Source organism: Ambystoma mexicanum, chromosome 7q (assembly GCF_040938575.1).
Source record: "Ambystoma mexicanum isolate Mex_15411 chromosome 7q, UKY_AmexF1_1, whole genome shotgun sequence".
Lineage (NCBI taxonomy): Eukaryota > Metazoa > Chordata > Amphibia > Caudata > Ambystomatidae > Ambystoma > Ambystoma mexicanum.
This window is the reverse complement of record NC_090941.1, coordinates 181,053,629-181,071,307: the sequence shown is the minus strand read 5'-3', so window position 1 is coordinate 181,071,307 and position 17,679 is coordinate 181,053,629. Positions and strand designations below refer to the sequence as shown.

The following is a 17,679-nucleotide window of genomic DNA, read 5'->3' as shown; positions in this document are numbered from 1 at the left end:
TATCGGCCACTGATTGTAACCTATTGGCCAGGAGCTTGGCGAGGACCTTAGCCTCACCATTGATTAACGAGATCGGCCTATAGGAGGCACAGTGTTCCTGGGGCTTGCTCGGTTTGGGGATGACCACGATGGTGGCCTTGCACAGATCCTGCGGGAGAGCGCCCTGTTCCCGGGCTGACAATAACATTTTATGGAGAGATGACGCTATGCTGACCCCTCCCAGTTTCTGCCACGTCTCCACCGGAAACCCGTTCGGGCCTGGCGTCTTCCCGGTCTGCAGCTGGGCTAGTGCGTCAGCCACTTCGGTCTCTGAAAGATCAGAGTCCAGCCTCACCCTTTGTTGTACTGAGAGAGTCGGGAATGGGATGTCATTTAGAAGGGACGGGTCCAGCCGCGAGGTCGGAGCCCGATAAAGTGTTTCATAAAATTGGGCGAAAGCCTCAGCTATCTCTGCATCCGACTGAAACCTTTCACCCCGTGAGTTGACAATCTCACGAACACATCGTTGTCCCTCATCTCTCCTCTCCAACCAGGCTAGCATTCGGCCAGCTTTGCCTCCGTGCTCATAAATTCTGGCTCTGGAGTCCCAATGGGCTTGTTTAGCATTATCTAATAGGAGGTTTCGGAGCCGCTCGGTGGCTCGTTTAAGGGAGAGCTGGGTCTGCGGGGATGGGTCAAGGGTGTGCTTATTCTCACATTGGGCCAGTTCACCCTCCGCCTCTGTTACTTCCCGGAGCCTCTCTCGCCTATTATTTGCCACCCAGGAGATTAAGGCACCCCGCAAAACGGTCTTATAGGCCTCCCAAACCACCACTGGATCCTGTTCTCCGTTGTCATTAATTTCAAAATACTCGGTAGAGACTTCAGTGAGGTGATCAACAAGTTCGGGGGAACCCAGATAGTAAGTATTCAGTCTCCATGTCCTAGGGGGGGAAACACCCCGCGTGCGGATCTCCACCAGCAGAGGCGAGTGGTCTGAGATGCCCCGGGGAAGGAATTCCGCCGCCGTTGCCTTATAGAGATCTGTATGTGGAACAAAGAGATAATCAATTCTGGAGAGGGAACCGTGGGCACCAGAGTGGAAGGAGTATCCCCTGACGTCCGGGTGCAGTTCCCGCCATACATCACCCAGGCCCAAGGCAGAAGCAAAGGTAGAGAGCTTTGTGGGGGTGTCCGGGTTGCGATGTCTGAGATGTGTACGATCAGTGGAATTGCACATGACATCATTAAAGTCTCCACCCAGAAACAGCTCGTCAGGTTGGTGTTTACCTATGAGGGCAGTCAATTCGTCCAGTAGCTCCTGCCCCAGTCCGGGCGGGGAGTACACCGAGACAAAGGCGACCCTTACGTTCCCAAGCGTACCAAGGATCAGCACATAGCGGCCCAGTGGGTCTTGCTCTAAGCACTGGAGGGTGAAAGGGACACGTTTGTGTATGAGGATGAGAGTGCCCCTGGATCCCATTGTATATCCCGCATGGAAGGCAGCCCTGTAGTTTGTGCGTTGGAAATGCAAACATTTCGAACCCGCCAAGTGGGTTTCGGATAGCAGGGCCACATCGGGGGAGTGTCTACTGAGAATATGTTTAATCAAGCGCCTCTTGATCGCCGAGCCCATCCCATTTACGTTCCAGGTGAGCACCTTGAGAGACTTGGGATGTTCAGTCGGAGTCGACTGGGGTTGTAAAGGTGCCATCTAAGGACTCACACAAGAGATTGACCAGGTGTATTCCGAGGAGGGCATCCCCGTCAACAGTGGTGTATCGCAGTATGTGCCATGAATGCTGAGTGATGTGCTGCCTGAACCATTTGTAGCCTCGTGTTGCCGTGACCTTCAACTTCAACAAACCTCGGAGCTTGCGGAGACGCGTTGCTCCCGGGGTAACAGTGAACCCATTGAAACTTTCCTTTCCCACCCCCACCCCATACTCCACCCCAACACGAAGTACCTGTCGCCCCAACATCGCTGACCCTCAACAACGTAAGGTGACAGCCTTACAAACCCTTGTACAGATTAACACTAGAAGAAGTTAACGAATGGAGGGGGGGGGCCCCCGTTGCTTTCCCCACTTGCAACGGAAGAAGTGCCCCCGCAGACCGCACTATTAATGACCTAGACAACTTATAGCAGTGCTGTGGTACTCTCCCACACCCCCTGCAACATCAATTTGGGCGTGCTCCCGCTTGTGGGGGCAGACCCCTCCGTAAGGAGCAATCCTGTTCAATCTTCGGCCGCCGCCGGTTGGTTCGGTGAGGGTGGTTGACCCGGATCCGGAGGATGTGGAGGATGTGCCGGTGGTGGTCTAGGATTTCTGTCCCTGTTGGGCCGGGGCGCCGACCAGTCCCCTTCTATGTGCTGCTCTGCCCAACGCCAGGCCTCCCTTGGGTCGTTGAAGTGGACTGTTGTACCCCTGTAATATATTTTCAGCTGGGCTGGGAAGAGCAGGCCGTACTTGACTCCCATCGCTTGCAGCTGTCGCTTCAGCTTCTCAAAGGATTGCCTCGCTTTCTGGACCTCACGGGTATAGTCCGGAAAGAAGGCTATCTTGGACCCGTTGAATGTGGTCGTGCCCTTGGTTCGTGTGAGGTGCAGCAGCGCGTCTCGGTCTCGGTAGTTCAGTAGCTTTGCTATCACCGTTCGCGGTGGAGCACCAGGCACTGGTCTGCCAGTGGGCATTCGGTGTGCCCTCTCTACAGAGAAGAATTTAGAAAAGGATCGTTGGTCGAACAGGTCCATCAGCCATTGCTCCAAGAAAAGCTCCATACAGGGGCCTTCAGCTTTCTCGGGGATACCGAGGATGCGGATATTATTGCGCCTGGATCTGCCCTCCCCTTCTTCGACTTTGGCTTCCAGAGTTTTAAGTTTGGCGGTGACTCCTTGGAGCTGTTGTTGTATTACTTGCAACCCGTCCTCCGTGTTGGAGATGCGCTGCTCCGCCTCCCCAGTGCGTGCCGATAGTTTCTGCAGGTCATGTCGGAGGAGGGACACGTCGAGACTGATTCCGTCCATCTTTTGCTCCATCGATGAGCGGGAGTCCGCTATAGCTGCCATGACATCCCTTAGGGAGAGCCCAGATGCGGAGTCCTCTTCGACCGACGGCAGCAGTGGAGTGTCAGGAGGTTGCGATGGGGGAACCGTATATTGGTCGATTCTGTTTTGCGTGGCCGGTCTTCTAATCTTGTCTTTCCCCATGGTCACTGCCTCACGGGCGCCCTCTTGCACACTGGTTCAGCCCCACCAGGACAGTTGCGCTGGGTTATGAGCGCTGCCCACACCTTCTGTGGACGCGGGCAGCCCCCCCGACCGAGGCGGGTGGGGGGAAGGGAAGGGCGTAGAGAGCCGGGTGGCGAACTCGTGTCAGTGGATGTGTTGGACCGACCACCGGCGCTAGGGGGTTGTTATACCCCGTTGGGATGGAGGCCGCGTATCGGCGTATCCCCACCTTCTGTTATTAGATCCTCGGTGCTTGTAGTTCCAGGGGGGGCAGGAGAGACCCGAATGGCCCCTTCGGCTGCAGCAGAAACCCCCAGCCGTCTCTCCAGGCGTTGCCCGGCGGCGCGCCCCAGGGCCGCCTTCTCCCTCAACGTTATCACCTAGTATCTCCCAGGGGTCGGGGGGGGAGCAAACAAAGCCTCGCGGAGGCGTGGGCCCCGCCGGATGGTTCAGCCCGCGCAGCGGGCCAGCAGATTTCAAGATGTCTGCTCTCGGGGGGGAGTTGTGTCCGGTGCTCGTGCCGGCTTCTCAGGATGAAGTCGGGTTTCGGGATTCCCACCGAATTTGGGGTCTCCCGAGCAGGCGGGATGAGTCTCGCGCAGGGACCCCCCAGCAACAGCAGCAGGCACTCACCGGCGGGGCCGCCTCGGCAGTGCACGGGACTCCCTCGCAGCGTTCAGCTGTCCGCTCCTTTCTTCGATCGGGCGGGCGGCTCCCCTCACAGGTTCCCTCGGGGGGCTCGCCTGCGCCTCCAACCCGCACAGGCACTCTGGCTCTTCGTCCCCGCCGGCTACGGAGATGCAGAGATGACCCGCTCCTCACCCAGAGCGCACCCCGGCGGCCATCTTGTTTCCTCCGCGGGCCGCACCGGCGTTCCCCACATTCGCTGCTGTCTCCGCGGTTCCTGGGCGTTTCGGGCTGGAAATCGCCCCAGATGCGCTCCAGGGTATCGGGCACTGGGGGGGCTTATCTTGGGGGTCCCCCAAGCACTGCAAATGGTCGAATGTAGCAGGATGTTGGGCCGCGGTCGCGGGAGCTCCGAGAGCACACGTCTACTGCATCGCGCAGTTGGCCACGCCCCCGTTTTATCTAGTTTTTTGATGGAAGCCACATTTGCTGTTATCCCATCCACTTTATAGTTGAGGGCTGAGAAGCCCTGTTGCATGGCTAGAAAGACCGCCTTAGGGTCCATCATCGGTACTGCGGAGGCCTGTTGTTCCTGTGAGGGTGTTTCCTCGTCCATCTCTAGTTCCATATATTTCTGTATAACTATTGTGTATTTGTCAATGGTTCCTTTACCCTTCTTGGGACCAAAGCTCTTGGGCATCGTTCTTTCTTAGAGGGGATGTATCCAGGGAGTTAGCTCTGCACTCCGCCCTTGCACGTCTTCTATACCTGGTGGGAGTGGAGTGGAGCTAAAGCTGACCCCGTGTGGGGTGCTAGGTTTGTCATTTGAGGTGATTCTGCGCACCCACGAGAGTTAGTATCATCTGTGCTTTAATCTCATTACTAGCAGTTCTTTCTTGCAGCCAGCCCCCAGCCACTGTGTGGATTTGCTGTAGCTACTGGTGTGACTTAGGGGCTGGTTCGTTGTCAACAAGGTATGAACTTGCGTTGGTCCTGTGCGGAAGGGGCACACCTCTAGAGTGTTCTGGAACTGTATCCTAGACGCCCCTTTCCTCTTCAATGGGTTCCTACTACTACCCAGGTGCGATGGGGTTATGAGTTTATAGTCCGTGCTATGTGTCTTTGCACTTCCCTGATCCTTGATTCAAGCGGGGGGAGTGCCCCCCTTTGCTGTTCGTCGCCTGAGGGCCAAATGTAGTCTTTGGGCTCTTCAGTTGCCTGGCTTCAGATTGTTTTTCCCTGCAGGGGTTCCTTAATGTCTACTCAGTTGTCTCCTCTCACCTACTTCGGATGAGCACATGTATGGGCCAGCGTCTCTTCTCTTTGGGGGTTGCTTGGCAGTGGGTGGATTTTAGCTGGTATCTGCTCGATTTCTTTCAAGTTGATGCCGTATGTAGATTCGGAGTGGGAATGACCCGCTCCTGCACGTTCCGCCAATGTTGGTCCCACGTGTGGCAGCAGGATTGGGTGTGGTCCGTCCCGATCCCTGTGGAAGTGTTGAGCCTTGTCCAGGGGGGCGGCGGGATGACCTGACCTTCGCCGGCAAGGGGGGGTAATCTCCTGCCACACCCCCCACCGGCTGGAGCATTTTCTGGTCTTCGGGGGGCCCCGTGCCCACCCAATAGCAGCTGAGTCTCCCAGCCCACCCCCGCGGGGCCTCTAATTGTCCAAAGGGGTCACCATGCAGCCATGCTCGGGGCTCCGGGGCATAGCGGGACGCACAACCTCTTCTCACCTTATCAGTGCCGATACCGGGCGTCCCCAGGTCTCGCCTCTTTCAGTATAGTACCAGCAGTGTGTTTGGGGGTTCTGCAGGGGCTCAACTGGAACCGGAGCACCCACGACTCACCTCCAGGCGTTGGCGGGCCGCATGTTCCTCAGCCGCCCCTCGCGCTGGTTGACACCGAGCTCCTGCCCTCAGCCCTCGGCGTGTCTCCGGCCCTCGTCTCTCACAGCGCGTGGGACCTAAATAGTGCTGTAAATCCGAAATCCCTCAACCTCTTGTCACCAGACTTCGTGTGCCTGATCTGTGGCTGTTGCGACACGTTCTACGCTGGATTCTTGAAGAACCGGTTCCTATTTATGATTATACTGGAATTTCGGCTCTGGATTCCACCGGAGCTCACACGGGAGCGACCATTTCCTCTTGTGCGCAACAGCGCCCCCACGCTGCGATCGTTTTCATGCGTTCTGCAGTCAAGCACCATGTGTAAAGGAATATAAATGTCTGCTATTTATATTGTGGTCGTCCAGGCATTCTAGATCCCGGGCTATGTGATAGGTAAATATTAGCATGCTGCAAGTGCGATCTGCAATCAATTGCTGTTTGGTTATACATCCAGGTCGCTTGGTTGTCGGGGGATCTTATTAGTAAATAATACCCGTACCTTATGTGCTCTTGTTGGTGAATATGACAATGCATATCCATTGTTACTATGGTGTATGCCTGTTATTCACTCATTAGTTCATATGCTGCTGTTAGATTGCTAATCCTCATGTAAAGTGTTCTGTAAAATCATCATAAGACTTATGCGAGCAGGATATCAACACAAGGGGAACTATGCATACTCAAATGTAATTTATGGAAAACGAATGCTGCAAAATCAGTAATCCACTATCGTTACAAGAGGTAAACTAAAATGATTGACAATACATATAAAAAGCTTTTTGTATAAAATTGCAACAATGCCAACATTCACTAATTGGAAAGGGGTAAGGAGCCCTGTGTGACTGTATGCCTACACACAAGTTTAACTCTACTATCAATGGGAAACTGCCTCATTCTAAAGAGGCTATTGTAAATCATGATAAAGGGGGTGGTGGGGTTAGATGTGTGTACTAGTGGATTAATGACTATTACCTATATAAATGGATCCTCTAAGGTTGGACAAGTACTAGTAGTCACCATGCTCACACTCTATCATATTTGATTTCCATAAAGAGTGATCTAAATTAGCAATCCAATACATTACAGAATATGTTGAAGGATATCTCAAAAAAATCCCAGAGGAAAGTCTTTGTTCATTTCATTTGGGGTTAAACTGTCTAGTTTTCTATCCAGTAGAGCTCCCTTTTGGTTCAATTTCTTTCCTATATTTCACCCCTTTTGGTGGTCTGTGGACTATCTCAAGTATGATACAGTTGAACTGCGCAATAGTGTGTCTTAATACAATACAATGTCTAGCTACTGGCAATTTTGTGTTTCTTGTGCAGATGTGGATCTTGTTCTTTTTCCAATGTTGTTTGGCTCTACATGTTGTTTGTCGCACATAATATATCCTATAAGGGCAACTTAGTACATAGATGAGTGATCTTGAGTTGCATGTAGCGAAGTCCTTTAGTTTGATCTTTTGCCCTGAACAAGGGTGTCTGACATAGTTTCCCTTCGTAATATTATTGCAATTGCCACATTGCAAACACAGGAAAGTGTCACTTTTCTTCTTTCCTAATGTAGGTTGTGTATCCATCTGTTTTTTTCTGTCTTCACTACTTGATCACGTAGGTTCTTCCTCTTTTGTAAGCAATGAGGGGTGGATGGGAAAAAAGTCTGCGGAGATGAGGGTCTAATTCAATCAGTCTCCAATTCTTCCTTTCAGTCTTGTTACCTGGTGACTTTGGCTTGAAATTGTTAGCGTGTACAGAAAGGGTATTTCACCTTTCTTGTTCTTTGGAGTAAATAACTCCTCTCTTTTCAGATTGATAGTTCTCTCTTGTGCAGTCTCTATGATGTTAGCAGGATATCCTCTGTCTTTATATCGAGTCACCATCTTATCACTCTTCACTTTCAATGTTTCTTCGTTGAATACCATTAGTTTCAATTGTAAAAATGGACTATATGGGAGGTTATCTTTCAGATGTCTAGGATGTTGACTCAAGTAGGGAAGAGAATTGTTGACGTCTCTGGGTTCATGAAATATGTATGTTATCAACTGCCCCTCTTTAAGTTCTAATTCCACATCCAAGAAATGTTCCTAACTCCATCGTAATCTTGATACGATCGTGTATGTTGTCAAAGAAGGTCAGGAATTCCCTTAGTAAATGTCTGTCTCTTCTCCAGACAACAAAAATGTTGTCTATAAAACGTTTCCATAGTACTATTCTGGATGACCAGATTGGATGCTCTAGCACATGTTCTGTTTCAAAATGAAACATGAAAAGATTTGCATTTGCTGGGGCCATAAAGGACTCCATGAAGTGCCTGATGCTTGTAGGTACAATTGTGTTTCATATCTGAAGAAGTTATGCTTGAATGTTTTATTATGAGCATATGAAATATACTTAAAAAGAATATAGTGAAAGTGTGTGTTTTTTTCACTCAAAGTCTAAAATGTTTGAATTGTAATGGTATGGAAAAATGTGGCTCTCTTTTGTAGGTGGGTCCTGTATTTAAATAATCCAGATGACATTTACATATTGACTGGTACCCAGTATCTACAGGTGTGCGGGGGACAGGAGTAACAATTGGTGGGCACTTCATTGTCTGTTCTGAATATAACATTGGAGCACAATGAGATTTATTGCACAGAAGCTTCATATTAATTGGAAAAAGGCTCTTGAATGGGGAATCCATTATGAGGGGATGCAGTAGTTTTGAGTGGTTTTGAACACACATGCATACAAATAAACATGCACACATTCTGGTTTGGGAAAACTGTCTGGTCGAGGGAGAAAGTATCGGTTAGCAGAAAGACAGCTGCAACCACATGGGAATGGCTATTTCGATCTGAAATAGAATGAAGAGCATGGGCCCAGGACTTGGCTTAGAAATTGTTGAGTGAGTGGCCAAAGAAGCATTGGCCACCTGGCACTAATAATCTAGGGTTAGTGGCTAAAACTATAAAAGGTGGACTTGGAGCAGAAATAACCGCGGCCCTATGAGAAGGTCAAATAGATTAGCAGGAAAAAATATTATAATGGGATCAGATGCCAAATGGATTGAACAGGTAGTCGCGCACAATGAAAAGGCGAGAGGACGCCAAGAATAAATATCCAGAGTGTCAGAGTGCTTGGAGAAACGAGTTAGTGCCCGATCAAAAGAGCCATTTGTTAGTTCCCTACAGCCTTATAAAGTGTCCATACATAAACCATGTGTGTCAGATTTAGTATTTCAGGTCTGTGACCAAGTGGAAGAAGTACTAAAAATGTATTGTATGCCATGTTAGAGTTGTGTGTCTTGTAGGAAGAAGCCAAAGAAGAGTGTTGGGTTTGTATTTGCAATGTCATGAAAATTGTATGTCTGAGGGGGTGGTCCCACAGTTAAGGCAGCCACGAGGTTGGGGGTGTTAGATTTCCTTGTGTACGGCCAACCCATTTGTATTTTGGGTAATGACTTGTAAGGGAAAATTAGGGAAATGTGGGAGGGTGTTAACTGTTCTTGAAATGTATATATATACTGTAGCTGTTCTGTGGTTCAGGGAGACTCAGGTGAGTTAAATCTCCAAGGAGTTTTCTAGCCTCTCTCCCAGCAACGTTGTAAAATAAACTTGATTTAATGACAACATGCTTTCACTTCTTGAGAGGTGGGCTATTTTATAGTACATAGATCCGAGTTCAGCCCTGACATTGGTAATATAGTTTATCCACAAACTAATGCTAGGCATGAACGGTTAGCCACATCCGACCTGTCCCTAGAATTCTTAGCCCATTTTCATCCAAATCGTATAGGGCCCTTTTTGCAAGCAGACTATGAACTCCTGCCTGCACATTTTGACATTGTGCGAAACCTTGCATTACATTATGCTGCACTTACAGCATAGCAGCTGCTCAGCAACCACAAGGATGGACAGAGGCAGGAGGGGTGCAGTTACAGACATTGAGAATCATATTGGGTCTTGCCCTTCCAGAAAATAGGACATACCCAGATGGTATTCAGAAAAACGAGGACAGCTGAAAGCCTATGCACAAGTTACACCTTAACAAAAACACATGGCTTTAGACATGTTTCTTCCGTATGGCCACCCCCTTTAGCAGGATGTGACAGGTGGATTTCAATGTATAGCTGGCTGTACTTGCAGCTTCTAAGCACTCCATCCATCTCATCCTTATCATCAATATTGGGAGACATTATGGGAAAATGGGGTACTGCTAAAGCCATGAATCTGGGCCTTTTCCATAGCATCTAATATTTATTGAATGGTTGAGAGCATAATTCTACCATAGTTGAAAGGACAACCTGCACGATTAGAAGTTCATAGAAAGTTGTCCCTCCAAAATGAGCAAGAAAAAAGGGAGCCATTTGGGGACATAGTGACATCCACTTATCAATCACTAGGCAGATATCCCCTGGGCAGGAGTCCTGTAGAGGCACAGAAAAAGCCTAACAAAGATAGTACACAGACAAAGAAGTACACCAGCAAGGGAGACTCTCAAGAGGTGGTGGATCGTTTCAAGGGAGTTGGAGTGGAGAACACGCCGCCATTAGCTTCCTCCAATAGAGGAAGAAAAATACCCAGACCATGAACGAAATAATGGAAAAGCTACAGGAGACAGGGATGTCCCTCAGTAGTAAGTCGCTCACATGGGTAAAAGAACTTTGGGTAAGCCTAGAGGGCAGCCTCATTTTAGACCAACAGACTATGATTTCAGGAATAGAAAACAAATGAGAAGTCCACAAAAATATGGTTCTGAGAAGGGCTCATCTCATTCCCCACAGGCTAAGGCTGAGGGGAAAGATGTGAAAATTGAAAGGAAGCATACTGCAGCCCTTCAAGTGGAACAAAATGCAGAGTCTGCACATTCATCTAATCATTCGCAAGACAAGGCATCGCCCTGGGTGGCTAGAAGTCCTCTTAGATTCTGGGTCTGACATTTCTATATTTTAATGCAGTCACAAAGCATTGTTGGAGCACACCAAGACACATAAAAATGCAGAGATAACTACACCCACTGGGCAAATGTTAGCAAATAATGAAGTACATTTTGTAACCATTCAGCTGGAAGGTGAACATCCCTAAGTAATTGAAGCACTGTCTTGGCCACAGTTAAATATCCAATATAAAGGGTTTTCGGCACTCCGGGATTGGCCACCATTGTATGTGAGACAAGTGCCTAAAAGTAAACAACTAGTGATACCTACCTTTTCAAAGGAAGTGAGTGGAGGAACAGTACAAAAGTATGCAAAAGAATGGCCGGCGCTGGGTAAAGTGCAACCATTTAAAAATCATGTGGGACATGATCTGGAATATCCAGCACACTTAATCCCTATGTTAACACCACCTCCACACAGAGACAGTATGCCATTAAGCCACAAGCAATGCCACACATACAAATAATAGTGGACCAACTAGTGAACCAAGGGGTGATTATAAAGCAAGCAAGCCGAAATAATACTCAGATTTTGCCTATTTCGAAACCGGATAGTACTTACCGTTTGGACCTAGACTGTCACATTGTAAACACACATTCTAAAAGAGAGTAAGTCCAAATCAGCACAATTCAGATTCAGAGCTTTTAGTCAACCAGTACAGATGCAAATACAAAACAAACCTTGATCTAGGAAATGGATATTTTATACAACCTTTAAGTGCGGAAAGCCAGAAATACACTGCATTCACTTTTAAGAGGACGCCTTTTCTGTTCAAAATAATTATACAGGGGTATAAGAATTCACCCAGCACCTCATCAAGCAGAACTCAGAGTCTGTTAGAAGATATTCCTAACTGATGGGAATATGTAGATGACATTTATCTTACATGAACACTTGCAGCAAGTGGATTTAGCAGTTTGCACGTTGGCTGCCACAAAGGTACTTGTTTAACTTCAAGAAATCAAAAATAGCTCACAGTTGGGTCACCTTCCTGGGTTTCACTCTCACTGATGAGGGCAGATGCCTGTCACTTGATTTTCTTGTGCCGGAATACTCCAACCTAACACTCTTAGACAATTGCAGGTCTTTTAAGTTTTGGCAGATATTACGTGTTCAATTTCGTAAAGCCAGTGAAACTGTTGTATGCTTTGATAAAACTAAAACTAAATGTCAAAGTAGCTCACTGGTTGTCAGAGCACACTTACATTTTGCAGCATATGTACTCACTGATGGCACAAACTTGTCCTTTGCAAGACAGAAATACAGATAAGGATCTAGATATGATAGCAGGCGATAATGCATTTACGTATACTGTTTGTAATTTAGGGGAGACTAAACCAATTGCTTATAAATCACATGTATAGTCCACTCCTGAATTAAGATTTAATTCAGAGGGAAAAGTCCTCATGGCAGTCTAGATCATTATTCAGAATGAGCGCCCCCCCTAGCGGCCAATATAACTAACTTTTCCATTGTAAAACAGAAACACAGATAAGGACCTAGATATGATAGCAGGCGATAATGCATTTACGTATACTGTTTGTAATTTAGGGGAGACTAAACCAATTGCTTATAAATCACATGTATATTCCACTCCTGAATTGAGATTTAATTCAGAGGAAAAAGTCCTCATGGCAGTCCAGGTCATTTTTTGGAAAGAGTGCCCCCCCCTAGCAGCCAATATAACTATGCACATAAACACACCTTTAGTTCAACTTGAGGCTGCCACATGAGCTAGAATGCCCAATGCAAAAACATTGCACACTAAATGGGTACAGTGGGCAGCGACTCACTGTGCCCCAGATGTAAAATATCATTATAAAGCAGAATTAACAAGGATGAGTGATTTAACACGGACAATGGCTACAGAGCCAAACACAACGTTGCCCGAAATCCCATTATTTGATTTTCACCAAGTAATTAATTGTGATGGATCAGCAATTCCAGCTGTTGGAACACATTTGAAAATTGCAGCTGCATGTGCAACCATCACAGGGCCTTTTACGCATGATATAAATTGTATACATTTTGACATTGTAACCAAACACCTAGGAGACATGACAACAGGCATACAACTGTTCTTACAGACAGCTCGGGAAACATGTTTGGGACCTGAAGCAGATTCACCCTTTATTATGGGTGATGCACATTAGAGCACATACACAAGGGCACGTTCATAGCATTGGAAATGCATTCGCGGATAAATATGCCGAAGAATACACAGTGTGAAAAATAGTAGCAGCTATAACTCGCTCAGCGTCTGCAATTGATGAGGCAATTAAAGAAACATGTTGGGTATCCTACTCAGGCCAGAGGGGTTTGCATGTAATTATATTTATGATATAGAGAATATCAAAGCAGTAGTCACAATTCCCATGTGAAAGGGAGATCCTATTCAACAATTAATCCCTATTGAAGCAGACTGAGAGAATACGATAGCTACCACTCATGCTGGACTTGCATCTACCCATTTTGGGGTTACTCTGACCCCAAAGCTGCTTCTTGATAGGCATTGGTGGCCAGGTTTGAGGCAACAGGTTAAAGTAAAAATAGCAAAATGGAACGCATGTCTAAAAACCACTGTGGTTCACAGTAAAAAGCCTTGGAAAGCTCCTTTAAGAAAGGCAAACTCTCCTTTTGAGATTCAATACTTGGATCACATAGGCCCACTACTAGCAGTACATAGATACAAATATATTCTAGTAATAATGGATTCTTGTACAGGGATTCCTCAGGAGAGAGCAGACTGCAAATTGGTCAAACAGGCACACTAGGGTGTAGTAGTCATGACAGCAACTCAGGCATTCCAAGCTGATAATGGTCCAGCTTTCACAGGCTGGGCCCTGAGAAAGGCCGTAGAGGCTTGGGGATTAACACTGCATTTTTCTAATTTGTTTTGTTCAAGGACAATGGTATAATAGAGAGGGCAAATCACTCCATAAAATTGTGCTATGGGGTAACTGGCTGGACCATATGCCACTATTAATAAGAAGTTTCAATAATTTACCACGTCAGTATTTATGCAGGGGTAAGACGCCATTTGAACTCTTTTCTGGGAGACACATGTTCATGCCTGATCTACACACTCCCCAGTCCTCCCTCCAGACAAGAACAACTGCTGGCAATAACGCTGCTGAGGGAATCTCTCCAGGAGGAAGCTGCCAATGCCTCTCCTGACGCCACCCTCAAGGTGGGAGATTGGGTCATGGAGAACATCCATGACAATACTCCATTTGGCCCTTCTTACAGACCGTCAGTGCAAGTAATTAAACACAGCCACAAGTGTTTAAGCTTACGCACGGCTTAAAATCAATATAGGGACACACAACACAATGTCAAGATGGATAAATCAGTAAATACCATCATATGCCACATGGCTTTTAAGTGTTATTTTTTCTTGTTGTTTTGCAGCAGATGGGATTTACCCCAGTTCTATCTCAACATCTCTACAAACATGCATATATGAATAACGCTGAAGGGTAAGGGAACTCTTTGAACTATTACATTATGTAAAGTGGGACAGGACAGGAGTCATGGGACAGATAGAGTAACGCATATATATACAATTTGCAAATGAACCCAGTCTCAATTCTTTATGGAAATGTTTGATATGTATGCAACATGTAAAATGCCCTCATGCTTTTTAAAATCACTAAGACAATGCACTAATTGTTATTTTTGAATGTTTCTTTCCCCATTTGTTATATATATTTTTCTCCAATTCCTCATTTTCCTCCCTGACCCCCCACCCCTAATCTCGGTCTCTCCATTGCCAATTTCTGGTCCCATTTGGGATTTTCTCATGTTTTTTGTACTATTGTTGCTACTTTTATTCTATGTTGTTTTTTTAACATGATCATATGATGACAATATGATTGTTTATTATATTTGCCTGTAATGTTTTGGGATTTTTGCCCCATGGGGGTGTTGGACGTTGTCCCCATTGGGGGGGATGTCTTTTATCATTATTTATTTTTATTTTGCATTCATATTCTGACATTCTCATTTTCACTATGCTGTTTATATTTTTAGTTTTACAATATGGCATGAATGTTTACTTTGTTCGTACCCATTCTCTCACTTATTGGAGATTATAGATATGCCCTGATTTGAAAAAGGCATAGTTAATGCCGAAACACGTGTAATCGGAAAGGGGCAATAACCAAAACTAATTGGATCATCATGTGATTGTGGAACTTTGTTCATACATAATTGTGGTGCAGCAAGAAGGTGTGTAGAAAATACACACTCTCCAAAGTGGTTAAACAGATTGTATCTCTCCTGGCCTGTCAGGATATAATGCAAGGGGCCATTCAAGCCTTAATTTACAGTTCCCAGATAACAGCCATAAATTCAGCTTTCACTGCGGTCACTGTGTTTGCTACTAAAGTGCTGATAAAAGGCCTGGCATTCAACGCATTTATTAGAACATTGACATTCTCGCCGACCAGTTGACAGCTTGTGATACTTGCCATACTTGGAATTTCACTCCTATGCTGTGCTAAACACTAAATCATGAGTGACCTCTGCATCCAGAGCCTTGTAGCTGATCCATTTCCTTTCAGAGCTGAACTGTGCAGACACCTTGGCTTTGAGCAATGTTCTCAATTTGAACATTTTATTTTGTCCTTAATTAGTATCAAATCAATGTTCATAGCCATTGCCAAGTGTGTGGTGTGTTCGAAGGAGTTACTCCTCACCAGGAACTTGGGGGTCAGAGTCACACACAGCACAGTTGCGTCTTGGCAAGATCGACTGTCTAAAACTCTATCAGATCACAGAGACGTGGGTGGAATCCAGAGATTTTTCCCTCAAGTGTTTTACTGTGACTTTATAGATATCCCGCTATCCATTGAGGCTTGTTATGGGTACCTGTCTGAGGATGACAAATCGCCCACAGGACAAAAACGAAGAATATGTCCCGATGACTCCATCAGTACCATTGCAAAACAATGTGGAACAGATGCCCAATTTGCAAAGCCTAATTCAAGCTGAACACAGGATGACACCTGTTTTATCTCGGACGCTTTGACCTCTGGAGCCGACTGTTTCTTGGAGACAACCTTTTTTTTTGCCTGGTGCTAAAAATACATAGGATTACCCCTTAAGGCTCCCCATCGAATGCAGGAGAAGAGGAGACAGCTACCCCATAGATAGCAGAAATCTCGAACTTAAATTCTGTTTTCGACATCACTGTGTTTTTTGGCACGCCTCAAGCAAATATTGGCAGCTCATCCTGAGTTCAGAGAGCCTGCGGTATTGCTGAATCTAGCTAAATTTGAACCGCAATCTGCTTCCAATGAACTGAAATTGTACATTTTACCTCAAGGCCAAAGTGTAAGCACACATCACACTTACACACTGGAGGATTTTACCTTTAGCATCATGGTAAGTGAAAAAGGGACTCATGTATTGATGTACCTAAAAGACCACCAGTTTAAACTTTGGACTATCTACATATGCACTCATAAGTTTAAGATCACAAAGTCCATTGTTGAGCGAGAAAATCAAAAAATACTTTGTGCTGGATGCTGAGTAGAAATGTGTCTACCAAACCTCCACCTTTATATATTGAGGCCATGACCAGCGGCAGGAATTTATCTGAATGCTTCTTATTAAATGCATTTCATCATTTTATATTTTTCCTAGCACCTACAAGTATAATTCTAGACACTTATATGTGCACTATATTCTAAGAAACATGTACATGATTTTGTATGCATTTAGTACTTATGAAACAATTAATCACAATATTCTTAGGCAGCTTACATGCAAACTATAGCTCTTAAAGTGTGAATAGGGGTTTCTAGGTGCTACAGCACCAATCTTGTTTTTTACCCTTAGCGAAATTATTTTTTTTCATTGCCACATGCACCCTTTCTGTCAATGTCAGCTATCCAGAGGGGGGTGACATGGTAACTGACCTTATGGTTATGACCTCATCCATAATTACATCATAAACTTAAAGCAATGGGTTTAAGGTAGCTGCAAAATGTGTCTAAGGAGCATGTCATAAGGTGGTGTATAGAAATTGCCATCAAAACAACGCATTAGAAGGAACATGGCCCATGATGAATTGGCAAAGTTTTAAACAAAATATATATATTTGTATTAACTTTTACATCAACCAATCAACAAAATAACAAAGCAAAAAACAAACCCGACAGTGCATATCATATGAAGCAAGCATTATATACAATATTGTGAAATGTCCACTGTCTCCCCATTACCCTCCCTCAAACTCGAGCCTACCCCAATAAGCCATCTCCCGTTGTTCCCTCTAGGGGTACCTCCGCCTCTGTATTTTCGGAGGAATCATGTTCACTTAGGCCGACATGGGTGGACCCAGACAGTGTAGCTACTAAGTGTTTCCAGGCCATTAGAGTTTCCGCTTCCTCATCCCCCCTGTATAGGCCGCTTCCTTCCATACCACCGTTTCCGCTTCTGCCCATTTCTGGAGATCATGCCACCAAACATCTACTTTTGGTCTATCGTTTGCTTTTCAACCCATGGCAATTCTGTGCTTGGCCAGTATATAGGCCAAGTCCTTGAGTTTACTCTCGTGTTTCAGTTTGCACGGTCTAGAAAAAACCCCTACCACGCATGCCCACACAGATTTCACATCTAGTACAATCCCTTTCTCGGTTAAGCGGTGGGCTAGTTCTTCACAGAATTTTCCAATTTCCGCGCATGCCCAGAACATGTGTATCATCCCTGCGTTCACTTCCCCACATTTAGGACATGTTTGTATTCCTGCGTTCTTGAATCGAGCAATCCTCTGGGGGGTTATTTACGCTCTCTGAGTAACATATAGCTGGATCTGTTGCAGTCTCGCATTCCTGGACACTTTCTTGTGGTACCTCTGAACCCTAAGCCACAACCCATCATTCATGGGCTCCCCAACTTCCTCTTCCCAATCCCGTCTCAGCTGGGTCACCTCCTTTCCCACCCTGGACATTAGCAGTTCATAGATTCGGGAGACCTTGTGTCCCCCCTCTGAGATATCATAAATTGTTTCTATGGCCGTGTCGAGTTG

General features: G+C 46.1%; 1 long non-coding RNA gene across 1 annotated transcript in view; it reads left to right on the top strand.

The window, feature by feature from the left end:
• The window catches only part of LOC138528746 (uncharacterized), a 90,554-nt gene extending 74,371 nt beyond the window's left edge, over positions 1–16,183 (top strand). Inside the window, exons 2-3 of the long non-coding RNA XR_011284221.1 lie at positions 14,055–14,122; positions 14,676–16,183. This is a non-coding gene — a long non-coding RNA (uncharacterized lncRNA). The remainder of the gene's footprint in view (positions 1–14,054; positions 14,123–14,675) is intronic.
• Positions 16,184–17,679: the final 1,496 nt, after the last annotated feature.